The 16112-nt window shown below is 38.5% G+C and overlaps 1 protein-coding gene across 13 annotated transcripts in view; it reads right to left on the bottom strand.

Moving 5' to 3' along the window:
- The window catches only part of srcin1 (SRC kinase signaling inhibitor 1), a 366662-nt gene that overhangs the window by 337903 nt on the left and 12647 nt on the right, over positions 1-16112 (bottom strand). The window contains exon 1 of one of the 13 annotated variants that reach the window (XM_062984349.1): positions 1735-10540. The exons of the other annotated variants lie outside the window; for them this stretch is intronic. The gene's annotated coding sequence lies outside the window, so the exon portion shown is untranslated. Of the gene's footprint in view, positions 1-1734; positions 10541-16112 lie in introns of those variants that run through there. 13 annotated transcript variants of the gene reach the window in all.

Consider the following 16112-nt stretch of genomic DNA (forward strand, 5'->3'; position numbering starts at 1 on the left):
CTTACTACTCACCTTGTAGAAAGACCAACTGAAATGAATAAGGTTTGATTGTGGGGAGATGAGGTTTGATTATAGAGTGTTCTACAAGTAACTATGTGCTAGTTACACACTCTCATCCTAACCTCTTTCATGAGATCATTGGGTAAAATTAGAGGAAAGCACAAGCGCTTTACCCCTCTGATCTCCTTGGGGGAAAGGTGAGATTAAAATGTAATTAAAAGAAATAGAAAATAATTAAACTTGTTTTACCATTAATGTTACTGTTTCACAAGAAGAACAAAATAATGGAATTTTTGTAATTAGCATCAATCTTGTTGGAATTAAGTATACATTTCTTGAGATAATTAGGTTACTGCTTTTAAAACGCCTGCCCATTATTTGATCAGAAATTAATCAAGTCAGATCTTAGTACCTGTCCGCTATGGTTCTGCCTGGGAGACATCCTGGCTTATTGAAAGCACGTCTACCAATCAGATCCCCTCCCAATCACCCTTTGTTTCCATCATTCCAACTGACCTTCATATGGACTTTACAATTTACCTTGATTGCTATGGATTCATTTTCTATATCATCCCTCCTATGGACCTGCCTATACAACATATTCTATTTTGGTCCCAATCCTGCTGTGACATATTTATAACACATCACTGGTATTTTATTTAAGAAAACTGCTCCTGCTTTAAACCTTGGAATGTCCATACAAGGCCTGTATGATATCATGAATTTAGATTCCAACATGTTTGTTTGATTGTTTGTACATGAGGATATAAGGTAAACAGCTATTGGGAGGTGAGAGAGAACGTAATGGTAGAACCAATGCTATTTAGTAGAATGTTTGAAGAGATTTGCATCAGGCTGGTGAATGACCATATTTTTAGTTTTAAGTGGGGAATTTGTTACCCTAGAGTTTGAGAAAGCGATAGTTAGAAAAGGAGTTGAGTTAGACTTGGGGTGGAGTAGAAGAAGAAAATATGACTGGGATGGTTTCTACAGGTCTAAGGTAGTGGTTCCCAACCTGTGGTCCATGGACCACCAGTGGTCCCCAAGAACTAAAATGTGGTCCACCAGCTCACCACCCTCTTATAGGGCTGAAGCAATGGGGATGTTGGGAGGGGAAAGGCTGACTACACATGAAAGGCGTGACAACAAGCCTCCTGATGGCTGCTTCTCCTCTTCCTCCCTCCCCGAGTGGAGCCGTTCCATGTGGTGCCTGGAAGCGGGGGTGCCTTGGTGTCTTCATTTTTAGGCCTGTTCCTGGAGTTATTTGCGGTGCTGATTCAGAAAATTGCATTGGATAGACCACATCAGGTCAAAATTATTAAATATGGTTTTCTGTGGGTAAGCAGATGGTGACTACTCGATGGTATATGTTCTGTATCAGAAACTAGAGCTGATGTGGTTTATCCAATGCAATTTTCTGAATCAGCATGCCAAATAACCAAACCAAATCTAAAGTTGACCAAAAACTGATTTGTAACCCTTTTGGTACTAATGCTGGAGAGTAGTCCCTGGTCAAAGTGGTTCCTGGTCAATTGGTACCTGGTCAAAAATAGGTTGTGAAACACTGGTCTAAGGGATGAATGTGTGAGGGATAGTGTACTGTTTCAATTGTAATAAATAAATGCCTGATGTGTTAAGTTTAATTATGTAAAGTACTTTTTAAAAAAATGTTTGTACACATTTGGCCTTTAGGAGGTTGCTTTCTCTCTGAGAGCTTGGATTCAGACTAATTACCTCATCACATTGAGAGAGGAAAGAATGGGTGACCTTTTAGCAGAGAACCATCCCTCTTGTGTCTTCAGGAGTCCTGTTTTGAGTTGTATCTCCCCATCACACTCACATGTGGAAACCTAAAAGTTAGCAATACATTCATTTTACATTTATCACAAAGTTAGTATTACTTTTCATTTTAATCAGGAGAAACAACAATATCCAAAAATCAAGAGATTCCTTGCTCTGCCCAAAGCCCCTTACATTAAAGGAGACTGACACCAGTTTAAAATCACTTATTTCCATAGGATAAAATTGTACTGCCCCAAACTGTATAGGAAATAATAATAATAATAATAATAATAATAATAATAATAATAATAATAATAACTTTATTCTTATATCCCACCACCATCTCCCCGAAGGGACTCAGGGCGGTTTACACAAGGCATAACTGCCTAAAAAGCAGAACATAAAATAAAGTCAATATAAAATAGAATTGAATAAAACATATTTATTTATTTACCTTATTTATACCCCATCTTTCTCTACCCCAAGGGGGACTCAAGATGGCTTACAGACGGCACATATACAAGGCATAAAAACTAAAACATGAGATAAAATTAGATATAAGCATGCAATCAACAACATAAAACTCGGATTAAAACGACACTCATCCAAGCTGTAAGCAATAGTGCAAAGGAATAGGAATAAGTGCAATGCTGTAACCATGGAACGATGGCATGGGATGAGATGTAACAGTAATCCAGGTTTCATTGGGCAATGAAACAGGATGGGAAACTTTGATGGTTCCCATCCCACATGTTTTTCAGTTGGAATCATGGGAGTAAAGCAATATAAGAGGTAGGAGTTCCGAACACGATTGCTGGCCTAGGTTTCAGAGTTTCCTCCTTTCAAGACATTTCTGCCTCTTTTCAACATGTGATGAGCTCTGTGGGGTGGTACCCACTGGGGTTAGAAGTTGAATAAATCCTCATAAGTATTTAGACTTTCTACAAAGTTGGTGGCACACAGGTTGGACAGGAGGCAGTCTTGAAAGCCCCACATTTGGCCACAGTGATGGGATTTTTGGGGAGGAATCTTCACATTTGGTAGCAGCTGTGGGATACCTTGATGAGAAACCCCACAAGTAGTTCAAAAAATGTTATTGCCTGAGGCAAAGAACAATTTGGTATAACTTCTAATTCTATGTCCAGATGTGAAATTGATTGGCTGTTGAACCTTTTGTCAGTGCTGTGGCAGGACAGCATTTCCCATTACCCTCAAAGGCAGTCTTCTACCTTAGGAGATGCAGGCCTTTGTACTATAGAAACCAACAGCCTGAGAAAACTCTTTGCACAATTATAGGTCTGACCCTGTACCACAGGCAACTAAATCTGTCCGTCTTCTAAAATGGCTTTCCTCCTAAGCCACTTTGAGGTGATCCTGAACCAAACATAAGCTGGGGGAGGTCCCCTTTAAAGGACATAAGTGTTATGGCTCTTAGAATGGCTGGGGGGATTATTTTATTATGCTGGATTCCATAATCAGTGATGCTAATGTATAAGAGAAAGCACAAACAAAAGACAACCTCAAATTAGCAAGAGGAAGTTGGTCAGTCTGGAGGCTGGGACATGTTGAAAGCCCAAGCATGCTTCAAAACTTCAAAGGAAACTAAATTTGCACATGCAAAGGTTTCTTCTAGAGCTTTGTCCATTTCAAGTAATTGCTCATTAAGGTAGGAAAGGAACTTGATTGCCCTGCAACAATGGCCTATTGCCTCATTTAGTTTCCAAAATGAGGAGAAAATTAACTCCATAGTTTCCCTAGTTGCGCCTTACAAACGTGACTCACTTCTAAGACTGACCATCGGGGGATCACCACCCACTGGGCACTATTCTGCATATCTCAAAATGACAGTTGAATTACCGATCTCGATATATTTTGCTCATCATAACAAAATATATTGTATTGGCAAATGAATCTACACAAGAAGTAGGAAAAATATATGTATTTCATCTCAGTTAATGCCGGCTTCATCATTAATGATGGTAACCTTAATGTAATTGGGAACCCCCTGTAGGTTTCATTAGGAACAAAGGTACAGGTTACGTATCTGTTATTCAAAATGCTTGGGGCCATATGTACATTATGGATATGGGATCTAAGTCCAAATCTGAAAGTCATTTATGTTTCATATATATATATACATGTATCCTGAAGGGAATTTTATACACTATTGTTTAATAACTTTCTGCAAGAAATAAAGTTTGTGTACAGTGAATCAGCAAAAAAAAGCAAAGCTGTCTGTATCTTAGCCACCCACATGGACAATTTTGGATTTTGGAATTCCAAATAAGGGATGTTTAACCTATATCTCTGCATCTTGCTCTATACCACTCATTACACTTCCATCTCAACTAGCCTTTAAGGCAACCTTTCCCCACATATGCACATCTTTATCTTCACAACAACCTGAAAGGGGTTTTTAACCTGTTTCTTCCAAGTCCCAACCTAACAGTTTAATCGCTGTACCATACTGGATTCTGTGCCAAGAGAAAGACGGGATATTAAACAAATACATTTATTTTAGGAGCACATATGTTTAGGGGTTTTTCCAGCACCTGCTACTGCAACTAAAAGATCCCATTGTAGCCACAGACTAAAGCTGAATGTGGTTTAGTGAATAAATTGGTGCGGTGGGATTGGAAGGTCCAGATTCTAAATTTCCACTCTGCCATAAAGTCCATTGGGTGACAGGTCTGTTATCTTCTTTCTTTCCCTGAGACCTACCTCGCTCTGATAGGGTTGCCATGAAGAACAATGAGAGAAGAGGAGAACCACATATGCTTCCTTGAGCTAATTGAAGGAACACTGGAAAATAAATTTAACTAACTAATAAATAATCTTCCAGCACCTGCAATGCAAAGATAGCAATATTGGGACAATGTTATGAACCTGCAAAAGTAGTTTCTGCATAAATCATGCTTGCCAGTATTTCTTTAAATAATAGCTCAGCATTATCAGTGCAATGTAAGAAGAAGGTAAAGAATTTCAAGGTGGAATACAATTTCCCCTTTGCCCATAAATATCTACTGAAAGCCTTCAGTTCCGATTGTGAGCAAGCTGCATGACATCAAAGAACATTATCATTTATTAGATGATCCTACATATATACCCCCTCAGTATATATTACAGGAAGGCATTTATAGGTAAGGCTAAATTCTCCACCACACAGCTCCACAGTAAATGGGAAGACTGGCAAATTGCCACGTCTTTCAACAATTTTTTATTTATTCATTCATCTCTACCACTCATTTATATACAAATAAAAACATTCATTTTACAACTGACTTGAAGAGGTCCCTGTTCCAAGAAATGTACTGTTTACATTCTGGAAGACAAAAGATGTGGGGGGAAGAGGCAAAGCAACCCAAAAAAAATGACTGTAAGTATACTTCTGAAATGCTTAGGACTAGAAGCAATTTGGATTTCTTATTCATTCATTCATTCATTCATTCAGATGGATTTTGAAATACCTGTACTGGCGCATATTGTACACCTATATAATGAGATACCTTGGAGATGGGACCCAGGTTTGAACGCAAATTAATTTTATGCAATATTTTTAATAATTTTGTGTATGAAATAATACTTTTGTACATTGAACCACCAGAAAGCAAAACTGTCACTATTTCAGCTGCCATGTGGATAACTGAGTGCTTTGAATGCGATTTTCCTTCTTGGCAGGGGGTTGGACTAGATGGACCATGCAGTCTCTTTCAACTCTATGATTCTATGATTCTAATTTTGGATTTTTGAACATTTTGGAATTCCAAATAAGGGATATTCAAGCTGTATAAATAAACATTAAGACATTAAGAGGTGTAAGTGAGAAGTTACATAACCCGGAAATGTTTCTTTTGGGGACTATAACTCCATAATAATTCAGTTAACATGGGCACAGGTCATGCTAACTATTTGGTACTATGAATTATATATCTCTTAAGCAATTTTGCCAGTTGTAATAATTTACTGCTTCCAGCTTGACAACACTTCTTTGATTTTGGCCAGAGCAGCAATCAAAGTGGATTAATCATGTGGTTTCTTCTTCTTCGGCTAAAGAGGAGAATGAAGAAAACTTACAGCAACTCCAGGGTGGCATAGGTAAGGAGTCTGGTGCTAGGGCTCATTGGAGGGAAATGCAGAATGAGTGGCTCCACATAAACGGAGGATACTGCTTATTTGCACCAGCCCTGCTCCTGGAAGGCCCCATTTTGGAGTCCGATGCCAACAGAAACTCCATTGGCAATAGGTCTACAGGCATGTCTTCACTGACTTTTTTAATCAGTTTCAAACCAGCAAGAAGGAAGCGGTTTTGGTGTGCAGAGATTATTAGATTAGTAATCCTGGAACCATTTCAAGGCCTGGATGGTGATTACACACTCACAGAGGCTGGCCTTTAACTGGATCAGTAGTGGAGAATATGTTTATTTCCAACTTCCCCCTCCAGAATGGGCATGTGTGCATCAGTGGAGCACTTTAGGTGTCGACATAGCAATTATGTGACAGAGCTGATTTTCCTGTGTGATGTGGTTTACTCTACAGCACACTGGTGAGCATTTTGGACTTCATTTGGACTTTCTCTCGACTTTGCTTTTGTCGGAATAATATAAATCGAACTTTTGTGGCATCTAGCCACCATATGTTCAAGATAGCTTGCACCTTCATTAAATGGTCAGTGTAAATATGGTTCATGTTTAAAGACCTTTATATAGATATACTAAAGGCCCACAATTACAGGCATACCCATTCCTGCGAGAAGAGCTCCTTTCTGCCAGTCTTTCATTCCATTTTTGGTCTTCCAGAAAGCCAGTGTGAGGATTAGGATTGGTCTATTAGGTGACATTTTGCTATGGTTTAGCATGGATATGGCCTATACTGCCAGAAAATAATATGAGTACATGCCAATGGAATACAACACTAGAGCTTAAAGGCCCATAAACCATCTTTATCTGTTTGTGATAGCTCCCTACATTCGCCTTCATTCTAACCCGTATCAAGCCAACGCTTGCGAGAGATGGGGATAATTGTTGCTTACAAAGCTCTGTGCTAAATATTGGCAGAAAATGATTGAAATTAAGCTAAGCAATAGTTAGCCACCTCTGCTATAGGGACTAGAATGTTAAGCCAAAAGTTTACTGCAAAAGGTGGGGTATGAAGAAGGCTTTGTGAAGAGGGAAATCGATACGGCATCAGAGGGCATTCTAAGCATAATTGGCTGCAAAAGTGGGTGACTAGAGTTCTTCAAAGAAGACGACGACCCTGAGGCAGTTGCAAGTTTTTGCTCTAATATAATTTATATAATACACCCACTAAAAATATATATTCAGAACAGTGCTACTTTCTATCCATAAAGTTCTTCTAGATTTGGATACCTCACTAGACTTCTTTTCCTTCTGCAGTCTACAAACAGCTAAATTTAACCTCTTAGGGAAATTACAGGCATGAAAAAGATCTTTATATGGAAACCGCACATATATGAGGTATCTACTGATTAGGTCATGTCATTCCGCATCCTGCATTGAGTGCAGAATGATCAAATGTGACAACCATTTATTCCTATATATCTTCATAATATATATTAAAATATTTCAAATAATAAGATCCACACGATGGATTTTAACCGTTGTGCTGTAGGAGCAATAACATTTTAATAATTTTCCCACAATGCAAATTAAAAAAACTACAACATGATAGTTAAAATCCATTGTGTGGATCTTTTGTACATGGACTGAGGACCCTTCCAGACAGGCCCCAATCACGGGACCTGTCTCGGTTTTACCTAAGGCATCCAAATGATGCCTCAGGTCAGACCGAATTAATTTGGAGAAAACTGGGATTTCACATTTTGTTCCAAATTAATAAAGCACCTGGAAAGATCTAGACCTTAAGCTAAAGTCCTGATCTTTCCAGGTTAGTGCCCTGTGGGGCTTGACTCTTCCACAGCCCCGGGGGGTCACTCCCCAAAGTGATCCCAGTAAGATTTTGGGGGGAAATGGAGGTGGGGGTGCTGTATGCCCTCCTGGGCAAATCTCTGGCTGACCTGGGAGGGCATGCAGCCTCCCCCCTCCCAAGGAAAGCATAGGATTTGGGTTGGGGTGGGGACTAAATCCCTGAAGAAACTGGGATTTAATATTCTAGTTTCTCTTGGGATTTAGTCATGTGTAGAAGAGTCCTAAATTTCTCAGTAGCAATTATGTTTCATCTAAAAGCATTCTGATGAAAGGTGTAGATGTTTAGAAAGCAGAGAGAAAGCAAAAATGTTTCTTTTCGTTATCATAATGAGATATAAATTTACCCAAATTTGCAGATTTCTTCGTATTAAAAATGCAAAAACCTTGACATTTAAAAAAACATTAAAATCTGGTGATAGCAAAACCGGACTGGGTATTTGGCAAATCCCAATGCCAACTGGCGGTCCAGTGCTCTTGACATGGGTCAGAATACTAAATATATATATATATATATACTTAGCCTAGTTATTTTGCTCCTTACAGCTGGGTGTAGGGTCTCACTGAGACTTTGATGGCCATAGATTTACTCTAAATTGTAGGTATTAGGACATCGCACCAGCACTGTTTGGATCACCTAGTGAAAAGTGATTGACAATCAGCACTGACTTTCCTAATGTTGATTTTATTGAGTTTTTCGCTGTGTGGTGCCATTTCAGTTGTAATTATTTCTTGATTCTTGGGGGGTTTATTGGGCTAAATGTTACTGTTGCTATTGGTTTTTATTAATTATTAATTTCTGTATGAAGGTTTTTTGAAACATATTGCTGCAATATATTTTTATAAATTGGAAGTCATGGTGGGAGGATTTTAATCTTGACACGTCCCACAAATACATGAAATAAATGCATACATAAAGGATAAAAAGGAGTACAATCATGCTTAATTTGCAATTAAAGCATATGCTACACAAAGATGTACCATGCCATATACAATTGTTGGAGGAGAAAGAATCAGCCTGTGTTCTCCTTAATCCTACACACATATAGACAAAGGCTGAAAATGGGGCCAGGGTAAGGTATTGGAACCGGGACCAGTGCTGTGATTATACCAAGTGATGTGATTCCTTTAGTCAACGGGGTTCTTAGATCAGGAGTCACAAAGTTGTCACTCCCATCCCCAGCCAAACAGAGCTCCATTTGCTCTAGAAAGCTAAGCTATTGCTGCTGTAGTGTTTCTGACTCTTCTAGAATCCATTGCCCATCACAGCTGATAATACCTCACCTCTACAGTGCCATGAACAGTCAGAAGCGACTGAATGAATAAACAGCAACACAGTGCCACAGAAAGACATGAGGGATGAAACCATCATAATACCTCCTTGTTCCTTCTATGCCACACCAGAGAAGAAAAAGACACACATCTGTAATCCCCATTCCCGCAATAGCTACACATATCCCAAGTGATGGCATAACACACAGCATTCTTGAGAATTTGACTCTAATTCAGTTCTTTTTGATCCCTAAAGGGTTAAATCCTAGTTTAAAAAAAGATTGACCTTTCACTCTGCACTTTTTGAAAAACCACAATGTTCTTGAGACTTAAAATTTAATCCAGTTCTTTTTCATTCCAAAAGGATGAAATCCTAGTTTAAAATATTGACCTTTTACGCCATAATTTTTGGGAAAAGCAGGTTATTTTAGATGTGCCACAGGTTTGAGTAGGCTTTAAGGTTGCGGTGGGGGGGGGGGGGCAAGGGGTGGTATGGGGTGACAAAAGGTTGATGGGAGATCCTGATCGTTTCTACCCTGAAATGCTACTGTTTTGGCAGCAAGAAATTACCTTTCTTTTTGGAAAGTACATTTGTGCAGATACAATGTTTCTGTGGATAATTGCATACCAATATTAGTGCAACTCTGTCAATCAACATTTAAATATCTGCCACTTTTCTTCATTTAATAGGATGGCCAGTGCTCTATCAAGGCATATATAAAAAAGTAGACATACGTATATTTGTGCATGAGAGAGAGGAAAAGCTGTAGTGGTCACAACTGCATGGCCAAAACCAATGCTAAGTATAGCACACGAGATGAACAAAACGATTTTTTAAATCGGCCAATTGACAGCAGCTACAGAGCCGGAGGTGGGAGCAGGTGGCGGAGGCGAGGCCAAGGCTGCCTCTTGGCTCCTCCTCCTCCTCACTGGCGGCAGAATATTGGGCCGGGTGCTCTCGGCCATGGCGCAGCTCATCGGGGGGTTCGGTGACTCGGGGAGCCCTTCCAGCCAAGAGGCATCCTCGGCCTCACCTGCTCCCAGCTCCGGCTCTGTTGCTGCTGTTTCCTCCGGTGGAAGACTTCTATGACACAGACATCAAAAACTCGTCCCACTGATAACAAAATGTATTGAACTGAATGGTGATTATGTGGAAGAACAATGTGCTATAATCCATGTAAATTTTATTAAAATATATTCATTCTTTGTATTTTTAAAAATCTTGTAACCTTACTTTCTGGATATCTCTCATATGTATGTATGTATGTATTATTATTATTATTATTATTATTATTATTATTATTATTATTATTATTAACTGCATTTCTATACTGCTTTTCTCACCCCTGGGGGGGACTCAAAGCGGTTTACAACCTAATAAATGGCAAAATTCAATGCCTTACAAATATATAAAAATATATCACATATCTAAATAAAATACATACAACTGTAGATTAAAACCATTAAAACTATAAAAACATCAAAGACATATGCATAAAACATGCCATTACAGCTATTAACATAGATCCCTTCTATTCCCCCCCCACCATCCCCCATTAATATAGTCACCACAGACCAAGAAAATATGAGTCGAGGCATATATTTTTTTTACCTGTGACATGTAGGCCTTAGTAGAACTTGCCTATGGTATGGTGTGCTTACGGACATATCATGATCACAGCTACCACACCCATTTTGAAGGGGAAACAGTACTTCTCTTCTAGGTGAGCCGGTGGCAGTTATGTCCTCATCCTATTGCATGTGGGAAACATGGACCACTTCTATTTTTTAGACAGCAGGAAGATGGACATCACTACCTCCACTGCATCATCCATCCTACCTCAGAGGAGAAAGAGGTAATCTGCTATAGGGGAAGCACTGTCAGTATAGTATATTTATTTCCTTAGGTGGGATGGGTGAGTGATGCAACCACTGCCTTCTCTTCCTTCTATTTTTATGGTGGCAGGTTCCACCAATGTGTCATCATATATCTACAGTATGGGATGGAGGGTGGGTGGCACAAAACAGGGAGGAGGGTTGCTTTATTCCTGTGTTAAGCAGCAAGCACCATTTCTCCCTAGTCATGCAAATGCCTTTACTGGTGTCATCAACTGGTACCTGTGATTACCAAAAAACTTTCTTGTAATCCTGTAGTCAGCAAGCAGCAGTCATGGGGGCAACACAGGCCCAATGCTTAAAATTTTATATAATGTGATTTTATTTTGCAATGGTATCTGTTTTATATGAATTGTTGTTTTGTAGATTGTTTAATATGAATTGTTGTTTTTACATTGTTTTTAGGCATTGAATTTTTGCCTATTTATTGTAAGCCGCTTTGAGTCCCCTCGGGAAGAAAGGCGGGGTAAAAGTGATGTAAATAAATAAATAAATCCTTTTCCCTCTGCTGACAAGTCTATCAATCTATGAGTCTATCAGTAACAGTCAATCATGACAACTAATCTATGCCCTATATTTATGGATATGAATTGCTTGGAAGCAAACACTGCAGACAGGCTATTACCATCATACCACGAGTGTGGATTTCTAGAAATACACTAGCTTTTAAATGAAATGCATAGGTAGATCTGATCCAGCAGAACTATTTATATAGTCTTCAGTGATTGCAATCTACCAGATTTAAATGGCTAAGAGGTTATTTAGAAATGTATGCATTTATTTCATAAAGACGTAGAGATCATTTTCATTAATGTCTTTTTTCAAATGAGATCTAAAAATAGAATCGTCAGCTGCAAAGACAAGACACCTTAAGTGTCAGTCATGGAAGGCAAAAATATCTGCCTCTATACAGAACCAACCCTTCCATTAGGCAAATTGAGTGGTTGCCTCAGGCATCAAATTTGGTTGTCAGTGAATAGCTAGTTATTTAATTTGTTTTAATTATTGCATGTTGACCAAAGGAGGAGGAAGATTTGTTGGATTTTATGTCTCAAGTGCAAAAATAATTTGATTAGTTTTTGATCAAAACTTTGGGGAGGGGGGAGAGTGCAATCTTTCTGTTTTGCCTCAGGCAGCAAAACATCTTAGATCATCTGCCACCATCATGTCTTGCTTTTGAGTGCTGGAGTAGAAGGGCCTTAGTTCTGATCCCTGAAGCTGTACTACCCTGTATAGCTACTCTGCAGCATTCAAACTTATAAAGCTTGAGTACCCACAGCGGCTTCAGAAAACAATTGTAAGAGCCATTTATTCAGACCGAGGCCCTTTTTAGGCCAACTGACTGTTGGTTTCATTGATGCTTCAATGATTTGATTAACTGCTTCTGGTTGTTTTGATCTATCTAGAGCTTCCTTACTATTCCCAGGGCCAGGGTAAATAAATTAAACTAATAAAGGCTCCCACACATTAAAAGCTTGAAGTCGGACATAATCCCAACAAACAGTGTACTTTAAAAATCTTGTAAAACATTTTAACCATCTGCAACATGTTTTAAATAAGGTTCTGATTGATATTTTATTGGTTGCAGTTATACAACTCAGTTCAGCCAGGGAATTGCAAAAAAATCTGACTTACCAGTCTGATACACACAGCCTGATTGCTCCTGCATGCAGTCGGAGCTTCTAAAACAATGGTTCTCAACCTGTGGGTCTCCAGGTGTTTTGGCGATCCACTCCCATAAATCCTAACAGCTGGTAAACTGGCTGGGATTTCTGGTAATTGTAAGCCAAAACACCTGGGGACCCACAGGTTAAGAACCACTAAACTAAAATGAACCCCAAGAACCTCTTTCCATTTTTTTTATTTTTTTTGCTAACATGTCTTCCAAATTAGAGCACTTTGCCTTTTTAATTTGTTTCTCTCTCAACAAATCAGAAAAATGATCTAGGAAGAAACTTTTGAAGGTCACCTCAATTTCCATATTGATAGGGCTAGCTCTGGGCAATGCAGTAGGAACATCATGCATGCATTAACAAGCCCAATTTTATTTATTATTTATTTATTTACTTCAGTTGTGTATTGCTTTTCTCTCCGCAATGGGGACTCAAAGCAGTTTCCAGCATGATTATGGCAAAATTAAATGCCTTACATACAAAGCCCTAACACATTAATAGTAACATGCAATATTCGATTAAATCATAAAACAACATCATTTAACATTAAAATGTAGAAGTAAAACATATCAATGTAACATTAAAATCACATAATCCAGCAATCATGGTCTAGCCCAGGGGTCCCCAAACTTTTTAAACAGGGGGCCGGTTCACAATCCTTCGGACTGTTGGAGGGCCGGACTATAGTTGGCCACCGAGCAATAATAATAATAATAATAATAATAATGATAATAATAATAATAATAATAATAATAATAATAATAATAATAAATCCAGCATATCTATCTTGTTTGCTGTGTCATACAATAAAATAATAATAATAACAACAACAACAACAACAACAATAAAAGAGGGTTGGAAGAGACCCTTTTGGCCATTGAGTCCAATCCCCTTCTGCCTTTGTGCACCGAAAGCACAAGCAAAGCACCCCTGACAGATGGCCACCCAGCCTCAATGTTGATAATAATAATAATAATAATAATAATAATAATAATAATAATAATAATAATAATAATAATAATAATAGGGTTGGAAGAGACCCCTTGGGCCATTAAGTCCAACCCCCTTTTGCCTTTGTGCACCAAAAGCACAAGCAAAGTACTTCTGACAGATGGCCACCCAGCCTCAATGTTAATAATAATAATAAAGAGGGTTGGAAGAGACCCTTTGGGCCATTGAGTCCAATCCCCTTCTGCCTTTGTGCATCAAAAGCACTAGCAAAGCACCCCTGACAGATGGTCACCCAACCTCAATGTTAATAATAATAATAATAATAATAATAATAATAATAATAATAATAATAATAATGATGTAATTTTGTGATGAAATCCAGCATATCTATCTTGTTTGCTGTGTCATAAAATATAATAATAATAATAATAATAATAATAATAATAATAATAATAATAATAATGGTTGTAAGAGAAGAAGAGACCCCTTGGGTCATTTAGTCTAACCCCCTTCTGCCCTTGTGCCATGGGGGCCGGATAAATGGCTTCGATGGGCCGCATCCGGCCCCCGGGCCTTAGTTTGGGGACCCCTGGTCTAGCCCATTCCGAATGTCATATCTATTGCACATAATACTTTATCATTCATTGTATTTCTTACTGCCCAAAAGCTTGGTCCCATAACCAGGTTTTTACTTTTTTCTAAAGGCCAGGAGGGAGGGGGCTAATTTAATTTCATTGGGCAGGGAGTTCCATAGCCGAAGAGCCACCACTGAGAAGGCCCTGTCTCTCGCCCCTGCCAGTCAAACCTGTGAAGGAGGTGGGACCGAGAGCAGGGCCTCCCCACATAATCTTAAACTTCGAGGTGGTTCATAGAGGGAGATACATTCAGACAGGTAAGCTGGGCAGGTAAGGTAATTTTAACATTTTTAAAGATAAAAGTGTAAGCTATGCTGCTACATTGCTTAAATAAAAGCCCCAATTTTATTCTCCTATTACAGCTTGATGGAAGAGGAATACGTGTCCCACCAGATACTGCTGGAATCCAACTATCATCATTCCTCACCCCTGGTTATACTGGTATGGATGGTGAGAATTGCAGTCCAGCATCCAGAAAGAATGACATCTCTATATGTTTATGCTTGTACATTTTGAAGCAAAATTGCTGTGTATGCATCCATTCTGGTCAGATCAAATAGACCTCTGTGGCTTGTCGTCGACTTGGTGAGTTGGTTTCTCTGTCCTGGCCTATCTGGTTTTTAGCATATGGTTCACCAGGTGCGGAACCTCTTATGAGTGGTCCTGACTCTAAATTCGACTACATGTGGATATAAATGGGAGTTTCTCAGTATCCTTTTACTTAACACCATATGCCATGCAGGAGAGCTGGGCTTGTACAAAATTCCCCAGGACACTTCTACCCAACTAAGTTAAGTGCATAGCCTTTGAAATACAAGGCAACTGAATCCATTGTGCCCATGCAGAACGTCGGGTCTTGCCTCTGGCCTATAGAGTGAGCAAAGCTAAAGTACAGTAGCCAAGTCAACAAAAGAACTATTAGGTACAGATGGTCTATTTCCCATTTTTTAGTAGAACAGGGGGTACTTATTTTGAAGAGCCAAGAAACTCGTGAATCTCGTGTCCAAAACAAGCCACAATCTGTATACCACCCCTGCACCCTTAACAGCACAATAAACACACCCACCTTGCATTGCCCAATATTTACCTTTTTGCCATTCTCTGAATCCTTTTTTCATTTATTTGTGAACTGTGAAAATAGCATCCTGTGTATTTCTAGATTTTACTGATATATCATGTAGCAGTTAAATGGTATGAAACTCAACAAAACCCATGTCTGTTTTCCTATGGTCAGCAAAACAACCATGGTTAAACTTCCAATTATTATTATTATTATTATTATTATTATTATTATTATTATTATTATTTGTTTATATCCCACCCTATCACCCCATAGGGACTTCTCTGGAATTCCAAAATTGTCCACATTCATGGATGAGATAGTTTGGCTTTGTGTACACAAACTCATTAAATTGTGTTTAAAATTGTGTTCCAGGCTATGTGTATATGGTACAGTAGAGTCTCACTTATCCAAGCTAAACGGGCCGGCAGAAGCTTGGATAAGCGAATATCTTGGATAATAAGGAGGGATTAAGGAAAAGCCTATTAAAAATCAAATTAGGTTATGATTTTTACAAATTAAGCTCCAAAACATCATGTTTTACAACAAATTTGACAGAAAAAGCAGTTCAATACACAGTAATGTTATGTTGTATTTTCTGTATTTACGAATTTAGCACCAAAATATCATGATATATTGAAAACATTGACTACAAAAATGGCTTGGATAATCCAGAAACGAGGCTTGGATAAGCGAGACTCTACTGTATATATGAAACATTAATAAATTTCATATTTAGACTTGGTTTCCATATCCAAGATATCTCATTATACATATGAAAGTAAATGAAATACAGAACATTTCTGTTCCTAAGCATTTCAGATAAGAAGTACTAAATCTGTCCTTAACACTGAACATTTGAAATGCTTAACAGTACTGATATTAGAATAAATCCTTACCC

This window comes from Anolis carolinensis, chromosome 6 (genome assembly GCF_035594765.1).
Source record: "Anolis carolinensis isolate JA03-04 chromosome 6, rAnoCar3.1.pri, whole genome shotgun sequence".
In the NCBI taxonomy this organism is placed as follows: domain Eukaryota; kingdom Metazoa; phylum Chordata; class Lepidosauria; order Squamata; family Dactyloidae; genus Anolis; species Anolis carolinensis.